The sequence below is a fragment of the Eptatretus burgeri genome, chromosome 7, assembly GCF_056783735.1.
Source record: "Eptatretus burgeri isolate ZD-2024b chromosome 7, Ebu_testis_v1, whole genome shotgun sequence".
NCBI classification, from domain to species: Eukaryota; Metazoa; Chordata; class Myxini; order Myxiniformes; family Myxinidae; genus Eptatretus; species Eptatretus burgeri.
Window position 1 is genome coordinate 59,331,775 of NC_140967.1, and position 14,699 is coordinate 59,346,473.

Sequence of the window (14,699 nt, forward strand, 5' to 3'; positions counted from 1 at the left end):
CGCAGTGGTTAGAGCAGCGGCTTGGGATCCAAGAGGTCCTGAGTTCAAGCCCCGTTGGGCCACTGAATTAATACACCAGGGGGTTGACTCAGCCTGTCATCCTTCCGAGGTCAGCGAAATGAGTACCAGTATACTGGGCCGGTGATACCCCGGTTAAAATAGGTGTACCTTATCCCTGTGTTGTAAGAGGCGACCAGGGTTGCGTCAGGAAGGGCATCCGGCGTAAAACATGTGCCAAATCACTATGCGGATCATACGGATGATCCGCTGTGGTGACCCCTAACGGGAGCAGCCGAAAGAAGAAGAAATATATATATATATATATATATATATATATATATATATATATATATATATATATATATATATATATATTCCGAAATATGATACTTTGAAGAAGGAGTACCTATTCTGATGGTTTTGTGAGTTTTCAATGAAATTATCTAATTTTTCTTTTTTTTCTTTTTTGGCAAAATAAATGAAGGTCATAGTATGTAACTTATTCTAGCAACTAATCTAATAATCAAAATACCAATTTCTGGGATTATTAAGAAATAATACATACCTATTTTTTATTACTGCTCTATTCAGTGACTGTCAGATGCAGAAAAGCACTAAAAGAGATTTATCGAACAAATTCTTGGATGTAAATTTTCAATTCAATCAATTCTGGGAGTAACAAAAAGCTCTCTAAATTCTCCAAAACTGTTTTAACTGCCTTCTAAATTAATGAAATATTTTTTAAATACATGGAAAAATATTTTAAAATTTTTTAAAAAAAATTAATTTTTTTATCAAATTCAAAAAAGTGTGACGTGCAGTCGGACAAAAATGCAAAATTACTCTAAACCAAAGCCATGCACGTTTTCAATATACTTTTTAATACTATTATATCTATATCACTGTGCCCCATTTGTAAATAAATTTTAGTGAAAATAATCTGATGCACAGAAGAATAAAAGCATTTTTTTTTTAAACGTGACGTGCCGTCAGACATTTGGGTTGGAAAGTTCGGTCAAGCTGCTGTAATTAAGTAACCACCCGGATCATCTCAATTTGTTTTACATTGATTATTGCTAATAAGTTGAATAATTTAAGACACGTAAATAAGAGTTATTGATAAACTAGTCATTTTGTTAGGGGATTTCATAGTCCCAGGCTCTAAAAGGGCAATAAAACAAGAAAAAATAAAAATATGCCAGAATGTGCATATATCATGCGAATCCACCACTGACCGACACAAATGCTGATTTTCTCAGACGGTGGGTGACAACCTTTTGATTAGATGAGAAATTTCATATAGAATGTTTTATATGTTGTATTTTTACATGGTCTAATATATGTCATATTTTAAGGTGAAACAAGAAAAAAGGCCAATACTGGGCATGTATATTCAATTCAATAAAAATCCTGTAGATTCAGTAATATACATCATAGACCCATGAACCTATATATTTTAAGGTCCTATGGAACACTCTCTGTGCAATGAACCAAATTTCATGACCAGTAGTAGTCTTTGTGACTTTCAAAAATGCCACTCAAGTTAGGGTATGCCCTAAAATAGGGGTGGTAACCACTTACATGCACTGAGCCCCATACCATTATCTCCGAAACTAGGCAAGCTGTTTGAATTTGTTTGCAGGAATCAAGCCGGGCATTAGTACAGATAATTTATCGCAAACCTGATACATCACAATGACGTCATATTCGTTTTTATGACGTCATCATTAAGAGGACGAGGATCTTAGCTCATTTGAGCTTGTTAAAATGGTACTTGCTGCTTCCTTGCTCGACGCTAATCAGCATTTAAATGGATAGAGCAAGGATGCTCAGTGTGATGCTCACCATGGGCACGCAACCATAAATTAGTAATACTTAACGGCATGCAAACTCTGATGGGCTTATGGCTTCCTTCTAAGTCGAAGCTCCTTGTAAGGGAACTCATACTATCTAATAAATATAAAATATTCGTTGTCTGTCTGTCTGTTCGTGTCTTTTTTACAAAGACAATCACCACATTTGGCACACAGAGCAAGTCTGACCCAGGGATTGTTCTCAGGGTATTTTCATCAACCACCTCAGCCTTCAAAGACCCTTGAAGACCCCAAAAACATTGAAGACTCAGTCCATCCATGAAGCTGTGTGACTATATGTCTATTAATTACGCTTCGTATGAATGTCATTTGCATCCTGACTACACGTATGTCTATTAATTATTACATACTATTGCAATGTACCTTTTAACCCTTTCGACCCTTTATACCAGTGGTCTTCGCTATTTTTTTAGAAGGGGCCACTTTTGCCGATAAGATATCAGTGTGAGGGTGACCACACCACTTGCAATACTCCAAAATGGCTGCTTTTTGGTCCTACCTCCCCATACTCGATTTTAGTTGTGGTTACTGGGCTGCAAGCGTAATTGTTTGCATACTTACATCTACTGATGTAGTTATGTTATTTTTTATGCATCGCATTGGAACACTTGTTTGAACCCATTGAGTCAATTTGATTGCCTTTATGGTGGATTATGATGGCGTGTTTTCACATTTGTGTGTTATCGGCCGCGCATCAGAGGCTGCACTTTAGGCCACCAGGGGTTGCCAGTGGCTCGTGGGCCGCACAATAAAGAACAGTGCTTTAGACTGTTTAGACCCCAAAGACCCTTAAGACTCTTTCTACCCTTCCTCTTCTTGCGTATGGCAGCTTAACTGCTGGGGTAGCTATCATTTCTTGGAAGCGCGACTGTGTTGCTGATGCAGTGCCCCTCTACCAGTACACACTGGCACTCATTTTGCCGACCTCAGAAGGATGACAGGCTGAGTCAACCCCCGGTGTATTAATTCAGTGGCCAACGGGGCTTCAACTCAGGACCCTAGGATCCCAAGGCACCACCCTAACCACTAAGCCAACACCAGGCTCTTCTTTATACCCTTTCGACCCCTAAGACCCTTAACTCCCCAAGACCCTTTAAAACTGTGAAGACCCTGTAAGACCTTGAAGACCCAAAAAACCCATAAGACTCCAAAGACCCTTTCGACCCATAACACCTTTTAAGACGTCAAAGATGTTTCAGACCCCAAAGACATCGAAGACCCTTAAGATCCCCTTTCCCTTTAAACCTTTTCAACACTTTAGATACCTTCACCCTTTGAACTTTTTTTAGACCCTTTTTTAGACCCTTTTTAGACCATCACTTCTGCCATAAGGCCACCGAATCAAACAACTGTAGTTTATGAGATGCAAAAAAACCTTTTCCGTCCTTGGCATCAAACAGACCACCTTGGTGAAAACCAGGAATCCTAACCACGAGACCATATACATTGCCTTCAGAAAGTATTCACACCCCTTGACTTTTTCACATTTTGTCGTGTTCTTCTTCTTCTTTTGGCTGCTCCTGTTAGGGGTCGTCACAGCGGATCATCCGTCTCCATTTCGCTCTGTCCTCTACATCTTCCATTGTCACACCAACCACCCACATGTCTGCCCTCACCACATCCATAAACCTCCTCTTTGGCCTTCCTCTTCTCCTCCTACCTGGTGGCTCCATCCTCAGCATCCTTCTCCCGATATACCCCGCATCCCTCCTGTGCACATGTCCAAACCATCTCAATCTCGCCTCTCTCACTTTGTCTCCAAACTGTCCTACCTGCGCTGTCCCTCAAATATACTCATTTCTTATCCTATCCATCCTCGTCACTCCCAACGAGAATCGCAGCATCTTTAACTCTGCCACCTCCAGCTCCGCTTCCTGTCTTTTTGTTAGTGCCACCGCCTCCAAACCATACAACATAGCTGGTCTCACTACCGTCTTATATACTTTCCCCTTCACTCTTGCAGCTACCCTTCTGTCAGAAATCACTCCTGCAACTCTTCTCCACCCACTCCATCCTGCCTGCACTCTCTTTTTCACTTCTCTCCCACACTCTCCGTTACTTTGGACAGTTGATCCCAAGTATTTAAACCCATCCACCTTCACCACCTCAACTCCTTGCAACCGCACCATACCACCACCCTCCCTCTCATTTACGCACATGTACTCCGTCTTACTCCTACTGACTATCATTCCCCTTCTCTCCAGTGCGTACCTCCACCTCTCGAGGCTTGCCTCAGCCTGCTCCCTACTCTCCCTACAGATCATGATGTCATCCACGAACATCATAGTCCATGGGGACTCCAGTCTGATCTCGTCCGTCAACCTGTCCATCACCATTGCAAACAGGAAAGGGCTCAGAGTCGATCCTTGATGCAATCCCACCTCGACCTTAAACCGGTCCGTCATTCCTACCGCACACCTCACCACTGTCACACTGTCCTCATACATATCCTACACCACCCTCACATACTTCTCTACCACTCCCGACTTCCTCATACAATGCCACAACTCCTCTCTTGGCACCCTATCGTAAGCTTTCTCTAAATCCACAAACACACAATGTAACTCCTTCTGGCCTTCCCTATACTTCTCCATCAACATTCTCAAAGCAAACATCGCATCAGTGGTGCTCTTTCCTGGCATAAACCCATATTGCTGCTCACAGATCGTCACCTCTCTTCTCAACTTAGCTTCCATTACTCTTTCCCACAACTTCATGGTGTGGCTTAACAACTTTATCCCTCTGTAATTTCCACAGCTCTGCACATCACCCTTATTCTTGAAAATCGGAACCAGTCCACTTAATCTCCACTCCTCTAGCATCCTCTCACTTTCCAAGACTTTATTAAACAATCTGGTTAACAACCCCACTGCCATCTCTCCTAAGCACTTCCATGCCTCCACTGGTATACCATCTGGGCCAACCGCCTTTCCACTCTTCCTCCTCTTCATAGCAGTCCTCACTTCATCCTTACTAATCCACCGCCCTTCCTGATTCACTATCTCCACCTCTTCCACCTCTTCCAACTCTCTCCCTCTCATTTTCTTCATTCATCAGCTCCTCAAAGTACTCCATCCACCTTCTCAACACACTCTCCTCATTTGTCAGCACATTTCCATCTGCATCCTTTATCACCCGAACCTGCAGCACATCCTTCCCAGCTCGGTCCCTCTGTCTGGCCAATCGGTATAAATCCTTTTCCCCTTCCTTTGTATCCAACTTCTCATACAGCTCGTCATATGCCTTTTCATTAGCCTTCGCCACCTCTCTCTTCGCCTTGTGCCGCCTCTCCTTGTACTGCTGTCGAATTTCTTCATCTCTCTGGCTATCCCAATTCTTTTTCGCCAACCTCTTTCTCCTTATACTTTCCTGTACTTCCTCGTTCCACCACCAAGTCCCCTTGTCATCCTTCCTCTGTCCAGATGTCACACCAAATACCTTCCTAGCTATCTCCCTCACCACTTCTGCAGTAGTTTCCCAGTCATCCCACACCTCTTTACCACCATCCAACACCTGTTTCACCTCCTCCCTGAATTTCATGCAACAGTCTTCCTCCAGCTTCCACCATCTGGTCCTTGGTTCAGCCCTCACTCTCTTCCTCAACCTCACCACCAAAATAATCCCACAAACCACCATCCAATGCTGTCTAGCTGCACTCTCACCTGCCACCACCTTACAGTCTCTAATCTCTTTCAGGTTGCATCTCCTGCTTAAGACGTAGTCCACCTGTGTGCACCTTCCTCCACTCTTATACGTCACCCTGTGCTCCTTCTTAAAATACGTATTTACCACCGCCATTTCCATTACTTTTGCAAAATCCACCACCATCTGCCCTTCCACATTTCTCTCGTTGACACCGTACCTACCCATCACCTCCTCATCATCTCTATTCCCTTCCCCAACATTCCCATTGAAATCCGCTCCAACCACCACTCTTTCTTCCTTGGATACCCTCTCCACCACTTCATCTAACTCACTCCAGAAATCTTCTTTCTCCTCCATCTCACACCTCACTTGAGTGGCAAATGCACTGATGGCATTCATCATCACCCCTTCAATTTCCAACTTCACACTCATCACTCGGTCAGACACTCTCCTCACCTCCAATACACTCTTAACATAATACTCCTTCAGGATTACCCCGACACCATTTCTCATCCCAAACACACCATGCTAGAACAGTTTGAAACCACCTCCGATGCTCCTAGCCTTACTCCCCATCCACTTGGTCTCTTGCACACACTGTATGTCCACCTTTCTTCTCTCCATCATATCAGCCAACTCTCGCCCTTTGCCAGTTATAGTACCAACTTTCAAAGTTCCAACTCTCACCTCCACACTTCTACCCTTCCTCCTCTCCCACTGCCTCTGGACACGCCTTCCCCCTCTCCTTCTCCTCCTTCGCCCAGCAGTAGCATAGTTTCCACCGGTACCCTGCTGGCCAACAGTACCGGTGGCGGTCATTGGTAACCCAGGCTTCAGCCGATCCGGTATGGAAATCCGGTTTATGAACCGCATATTGATTTGGCATAGGTTTTACGCCGGATGCCCTTCCTGACGCAACCCTCCCCATTTATCCAGGCTTGGTACCAGCGCTGAGAGTGTACTAACTTGTGCAACCACAGTGGCTGGGTTACATTTTGTCATGTTACAGCCTGAATTTAAAATGGATTGAATTGAGATTTTTTTTGTCACCGATCTACACAAAATATTCCACAATAACAAAGTGGAATTTTTTTTTGAGAAATTTTTACAAATCAAGTAAAAACGAAAAGCTGAAAATGTCTTGAGTCAATAAGTATTCAACCCCCTTGCTATGACACTCCAAATTGAGCTCAGGTGCATCTAATTTCCTTTGATCATCCTTGAGATGTCTTTGCAACTTCAAGAGTGTTGAAAGTCCCCAAGAGCAGTGAGCTCCATCATTAGGAAATGGAAAGAATATGGAACTACCTTATGAGATTGATAGTACCATTCATAGCCTAGAGCTGGCCATCCGACCAAACTGAGCAACAGGGGAGTTCCTTGGCTGAGATTGGAGAACCTGCTGGAAGGACAACAGTCTCAGCAGCACTTTACAAATTGAGGCTTTCTGGGAGAGTTGCCAGATGGAAGCCACTCTTGAGAATAAAGCACATGACAGCACGCCTGGAGTTTTCAAAAAGGCACGTGAAAGACTGAGAGCATGAGATTAAATATTCTGTGGTCTGATGAGTCGAAAATTTAACTCTTTGGCTTGAATGGAAAGCGTTACTTCTCGTGGAAACTGAGCACGGCTGATCACCAATATAACACCATCCTTACCGTGAAGCATGGTGGTGGCAGTATCATGCTTTGGAGATGGTTTTCAGTACCAGAGAATGGGAGACTTGTAAGGATAGAGGGAACAATGAAAGGAGCCAAGTACAGGCAAATCTTTGAGGAGAACCTGCTTCAGAGTGCAAATGACCTGAGACTGTGGCGAAGATTTACATTCCAACAGGACAATGACCCCAAGCAAGCAGCCAAAGCAACACTGGAATGGCCTCAGAACAAGAACATAAAAGTCCTTGAGTGGCCGAACCAAAGCCCAGACTTGAATCCCATTGAGAATCTGTGGTAAGACTTGAAGATTGTTGTTCACCGACGCTCCCCATCCAACTTGACAGAGCTTCAGCAAATCTGCAAGGAAGAATGGGAGAGAATCCCCAAATCCAGATGTGCAAACCTGATACAGATGTACCCATGAAGACTCAAAGCTGTAATCGCTGCCAAAGGTGCTTCTACAAAGTATTGACTCAGGGGGTTGAATACTTATTGATGCAAGACATCAACTTGTAAAAATTTCTAAAAACATGTTTTCACTTTGTCATTATGGGTTATTTTGTGTAGATCGATGACAAAAATAATTTAAATTTAATTATTTTTAAATTCAACCTGTAACACAACAAAATGTGACAAAAGTTGAGGGGTGTGAATACTTTCTGAAGGCACTGTATAATTACAAATCCGAACCACTAGACTATACATAATGAAAGGTTACTTCAGAAGCATCTACTTCCTTGTCAAGAAGAACAAGTAAATCAGACACAAAACAGTTCCGAAAAGTTTTGACAAATCTTTCCTCGAAGCAGGGTTTCTATGCCCTCCGAATGTGCAACTAGCATTTCTATGACCTTTTTCCATCCGTTAAATAGCATAGTCTTGATTAAATTATTCAGAAAATTGATGGACAACGTGTTTTGGCAATGTTTAATGTTCTTTTTGTTGGGATGTTTACAAAAATGGGAGACAAATCATGAAAATACATGTACTGGTGCAAGATTACATTGCACTGTGAGACATCGGTTGGTTTTGAAGTATTTAAAATAAAATAAAAATATTTTTAAAAACGACATTTATACTGACACTGGGGTGGTGGGGAAACAATTGCACAGGAGCAAGCAAGTGTATGATCAAATGGGATTATATGAGAGGGGGAGAGGGAGAGAGGGAAGAACGAGTCACCCGCAGGGAATTGAGAGGTGGGTGTGTTGTGAATGGGGAAGAAAGGGTATCAGGTAGGGATCATGGAAGGTGTCTTGAGATTGCTGAAAACAACTGTCTTGAGCTCTGTTGATGCAGGTGAGGTTGAACTGACTCAGAAACATAACCTCTGCCACCGAAGGTGAAGGAGGTTATGTTTTCACCCCTTTCTGTCTGTTCGTCTGTCTGTCTGTTGGGTCGCCGAATTAGGTGACCCTTATTGTCAGTAATTCTGTCTGTTTGTTTGGATGTTTGTTCGTTTGTCATCAGCATAATTGGTAGTAAACGTGGGCGGATTTTGACCAAACTCAGGTGGTAGGTACATCTTATGACCTAGTGCTTTGGAAATTGAGATGGTTGCTAGGGGCGCTTTGGTTCCCTAGCAACAACCGAAAAACCTTCAAAATCGGTACCGTTCACGCGAAATCAATTCGGAAAGCCATTATCCCACGTCGGGTTATGAAATTTGGCACGAATGATCTACAGGTGATGCTCTATCAAATATATTCCGGTTTTTGTGATATATGGAATACTTTACCCGCAGCGCCCCCTACAATTAGGGTATGCGCGAAAATTGGCGAAAATTGAAGGCCCCCTCGCGACCAGGTGAGTGCATCGATACGAATGAAACTTTGCAGGTTCATGGTACTCAATGAGTACCACATTACGTGGCAGAGGTATGCGCTCTACCGAGTGCCCTTCTAGTTATTTATTTATTCGTAATTGGGGCCAGTTGGTCTATTGGACCAAATTTTCATAGGTCTTCATGATTCTGGACGTTTTTGCTAGTCTGAACAAAAACATGTTTCCCAGCCTGGAAGCCTTGGAACCCTCATAATAATTAGACATCTTTCAGGGTCTTGGTGGTCTTAAGGGTCTTGGAGCTCTTAAATGATCTTCAAAGATTACAAATCAAAAGATGTGGTGTTAACATTGGATGGGAATTTAGTGAGGGCCACATCTAGAATATTGTGTGCAGTTTTGGTCACCACCGTTCAGGAAGAACATAGATGCCAGAGAGAGGGTTCAGCACAGGGCTACGAGATTGATTCCGGGCCTAGCTCAACTCAGCAATGAGGAGCGGCTGAAGGAGAAAGGGTCTTTATACACTAGAAAGAAGGCGGTTACGAGGAGATATGATTGAGATGTTTAAGATAATGAAAGGTATAGATAAAGTAAGTGCAGATGAATTATTCAACAGAGTAGACAGTGATAGGACCAGGGACCATAGCCTGAGAGTAAAGAAGAGGAGAGTTAAGACGGTAGCAAGGGAGCGGACTTTTACCCAGAGAGTAGTTAATGCATGGAATGGCCTCCCTGGAAAGGTAGTGGCAGCAGAAAAAGTAGATAAGTTTAAAAGAGAATTGGATAGGTACCTGGAAGTTATGGAGATAGAGGGGTATGGGGATGTTGACAAGACTTTTCAGTAGTTTGAGCATTGATGGGTGATTGTGTGCATGTGTATGGAGTGCTGTTGGTGGGGGTCTTGTCAAGGGGGATTGTGTGGTTGATGTTGTGTTTTTTAACCAAGCCCATTCCCCCTCCCCTGAGGGGAAGAAGAAAAAGAATAAAAAAAAAACTGCAAAAACGTTACAATTTTTTTTTCATTATTATTTAATTAACTAGTTTTTTTATTTTGCATTTTCTTCCTTGGATCTTGTGTAGATAAATTAGTATGGTGTTCGCACAGGCATTATGGGCTGAATGGCCTCCACCTGTCTTCGATTTCCTTGTCAAGGTCGAAGGGGTCTCAGCAATCTAAAGGGTCAAAAGGTACATTCCAATCGTATGTAATTAAGACACAAAAAGAATGCCACGCACACAACTCATCCACTTAGAGTAGATGCAACATGTGGCTGCTTGGATGCATCGTTTTAGGAGGGGACAGCTGTGCTGCTGATGCAGTGCCCCCTGTTTCCAGAAAGCTGGTACTCATTTTGCTGACGTCAGAAGGATGACAGGCTGAGTCAACCCACCTGGTGTTAATTCAACACCACAACAGTATCTTAAACTCAAGATCCTAAGATCTCAAGCTGGGCACCTTAACCGTAAAGCCAACACCAGGCTTTGTGGTTTAATGGAAGCTCCTTATTGTTATGGTTAAACTGTGAAAGCATCCTCTCTCTGAGTCTGGGAGGTTAGCGGTTTAAACCATGGCTCAGTTATTCCAGACTTTAAACATACTGTACCAGGTGCATGCTGCTTCCTTGCTTGACACTCAGCATTTAAAAATAATAGAGCACTGACAAACAACAATAGGTTGGCAACATTGCACAAACCTTGATTGCCCACATGGCTTCTTCCTGCCTTGATGTTCCTTGTACGCAAAAATAAATAAACGAGCAAGTGATTGATCATCAAAAAGGTTGAGGATATTTTTGAATGTTACAAAAAACACAAATAAGTAAAAAAAAAAATTTATGACCCTTTTTGTGATTAATTTTCAGTCCCAGTATTTTACATCAGACAAGGAACTTACATACTTATCATCCATCTAACGAAGAAATAGGTCATGATACAAGGAAAGATTATCGAGCTCATCCTGCCTATAAATACATCACTCAGCCAGTACTACTCGATTTATTTTCTCAAAACTTTCCATCAAATCTCCCACATGGAAACGTCTGCATCCTCCAAGCAGCATGAGGTGCATGCGGAGGTAAGGAGATCGTTGCAGGTGGAGATGCAACACAGAAGTAATTAAAACGGATTCTCGTTCAGGCTAATGAAGACGTTTCCGAAAGGGCACTGAAGTCAAAAACCTTGTAATTCAGTTGAAAACAACTTGATCCCAAAATAATTGTGAAGATTCAGGTAGTTATTGCGTATATTGCAGTGCTTGTGAAACAGTCTTTGCATTTCAAGCCATTCGCTGGAGAGAGAGAGAGAGAGAGAGAGAGAGGGCTGCGGAACGAGGAGAGGGAGGGAGTGGCGGTCGTGTTGGGTCGTGGGTGGACTGCATTCACGACAACCCATTGGTATGACAATGGTAAGGCTTTTCGCACCCACCGCAATTTAACACCAAACAATTTGCTGAGCACTCTATGCTCTGCAGTCGACAATATCTAACAACAATTTTCACCAACGTCTAGGGTTTGATTGATCACGAGGTATTGTAAAAGATGGAGCAATTTTGTTCTGGCCACCCTCATTATAATGTTTCTTGTGTGCCCCATGCCAATTAATCACACGATGTATCGTTATTGTTTTTCCCTTTGCTCACACACAACTGCCATTAACTGAGAAATCGCTGAACTATACCGACTTTCCAGGTTAAACCTTTATCCGATTATTCTGACTTTGAGAATTACTCACCGAACACCTGTTTTACCTAAAGTTGGATTCAAATTGGGATATTCCCATTATTCAAATACAGTAGTTAATATTAGTAATCCCATATAGTCTAGGGGTTCGGATTTGTAATTCTATATGGTCTGGTGGTTAGGATTCCTGTTTTTTTGCCCAGGTGGTCTGTTTGCCTCCGAGGACGGAAAAAGTTTTCTTTTTGAGATCTCGTAGACTGCTGTTAGTTGATTCGGCGACCTTTAGGGCAGAAGTGATAAATGACTATTCTTGTTATCCCGCCCCCCCCCCCCCGGAGGGAGGGAGCGGGATATTGTAATCGTCCGGTTTGTTTGTCTGTTTGTTTGTTTGTCTGTCTGTCTGTTAGCAACTTTACGGCAAAACGGCTTTCGTAAACACTATCAAATTTAATCCACAGGTGGGTAATGAACCTTGGACAACCCCATTAACTTTTGGGTCCAATTGGATCAAAGGTCAAGGTCACGAAAAGATCAAAATCGTTTTTCGCTCATAACTTCGTCAAAAAATGATTTGATTTACTTCAAACTAAGCTTATAGTGAACCTTATTCTATTTGGCACTTATAATCCTACCCATTCCTAGAGTGAAAAATGCATATTTGTGAAGATCGGTAGGGTCCGAAGTTTTGGGGGTCATGGTCATCGGTCAAAATTACAAATTTTCCATTATGAATCAAAAAAGGTTAGGAATATGCGTGTTTATTATGGAAGACATATATCAAGTCCTTTATTGGCTTTCATTTGACACCATGACCTTTGACCTTACGTGGCCTTGAAAGGTCAAAATCATTTTACGGTCATAACTTCGTCAAAAATGGTTCAATTGACTTCAAACTAAGACTAAAATATTCCTTATTCTATTCCTTATAATCCACATTCAGGTTAAGGATGTATTAAATTTAAATTTGATTCCCAAAATAACTTTATGCCTTAAATGGGCAGGATTTGTTGTGCCTGGCACCACTTGTTTTTGTAATTATTTTGTGTCATGATTTTGTGTATTTGATATTGTTGAAGTTTGCCATCGTGTTAGTAGGAGATTCGTCGGTAATTGAACTGGTTTTATGTCAGAGCATGTGTTCAAAGGTGTCCTCGAGTGGCACATTAAAAAAAAAATCCTGGAATTTTATTAATAGATGGGTAGTGCAGATAAAGAAGGTAGTGAAGACGGTTGGGAAATGAGTCAATGGAGAGCAAGTTCATTGATGGACAAGGAGATCAATAGAGGAAGGTTACACAAAGCATGATAAATGTTTGATGTGGGCAGTGTCTGGGATAGTGGAAACAGTGTAATCTTTGCTGTAGTAACTGCGTAGAAGTGGCACACCTGTGGATTGTTAATGATAGGTTGAAGGAATAGATAACTCTCTTGCAGGATGTAACGGAATCTGAAAATATGTCGAGAAAAGTTTGTTAAGTTTATGGGCTGAGACTGCAGAGGAGATTGGCAGTTGTGAGGACAGAGTAAGTTATGAGAGTTGGAGTGAATTCAGATTAGTGGTGAGGCTGTATTGAGTGCAGGCAGGACTGAGGGCATAGCAAGTGCAGGCAGTTGTGAGGGTGGACCAAGTTGAAGCAGTTGTGAGAATGTAGTGAGTGCAGGAAGTTGTGAGGGCATAGTGTGTGCAGGCAGTTGTGAGGGTGGACCAAGTTGAGGCAGTTGTGAGAATGCAGCGAGTGCAGGAAGTTATGAGGGCAGAGTAAGTGCAAACAGTTGTGAGGACAAAATGTGTGCAGGCAGTTGTGAGGGCATAGTCAGTGCAAGCAGTTGTGAGGGCATAGTAAGTGCAGGCAGTTGTGAGGGCATAGTTAGTGTAGGCAGTTGTGAGGGCATAGTAAGTGCAGGCAGTTGTGGGGGCATATTAAGTGCAAGCAGTTGTGGGGGCATAGTACGTGCAGGCAGTTGTGAAGGTGGAGCAAGTGTGGGCATTTGTGAGGGCTTAAAGAGTGCAGGTAGTTGTTAGAGCTTAAAGAGTGCAGGCAGTTGTGAGGGTGGAGCATGTGTTGGCATTTATGAGAATGTAGCAAGTCCAGGAGGTTGTGAGGGCTTAAAGAGTGCAGGTAGTTGTGGGGGCATAGTACATGCAGGCAGTTGTGAGGGTGGAGCAAGTGTAGGCATTTGTGAGAGTACTTGTACAAGAGTACAAGTAATTGTGAGGACTTAGCAAGTGGAGGCAGTTGAGGGCTTAGCAAGTGCAGGCCGTTGAGGGATTAGCGAGTGCAGACAGTTGTGAGGGTGGAGCAAATGGAGGCAGTTATGAGGGTATAGTGAGTGCAAGCAATGGTGAGGATGTAACAAGTGCACTCAGTGGTGAGTGTTGGGTGAGGTTTTAGTAGTGGATGAAATGATATAATATATAGATTTTTCCTGAAGCAGGAAGGATTGTGAACATAGAATTTGTGTGGTTTCAAAGGAATGGGAATAATGGATATTAAAAGATGGTTAAATGACATTGTGTTGCATCATGGCAGGAAGACACAGTCGGTGTGGAGGCAAATGATGTCGGGAATGTTTATTTGTAGGATTTGAATAGTACTTACAGGTTATTAGGTAGCTGACAAAAAACAAAGGATGTGAGGTAATGGGTCCTGGTATTCTTCCGAGAATAGGAAAAGGAATCATATTTACGAGTATGAGCAGAGCAATCGATGTCAACTAATTATAGGAATAATTGTGCAGGCAGCAAGGTTTGGCATTGAGGAAGCAATGGGAATCATTTAAAGGGCAAGAGGAGTGCTTTCAAAAGGATGGCCATGGCTGAAACACAAAAGGGGCAGCAAGGTTTGCAATGGGAATTGAGTAGGTAATTTGGGAATTTTTATGCTCAAGGAGGGTGAAGAAGTTAAAAGAGAGGAACTGCAACTGAAAACATGATTGGGGAGGGTAGGCAGGGAAAAACAGGAAGAGAAAAGTTAAAATACCCTATATGGGTGCTTGGAGGTTAAATAAAAAGATTTAATCGTCTGTCTATCTGTCTGTTTATACTTTGTAGCAAGAA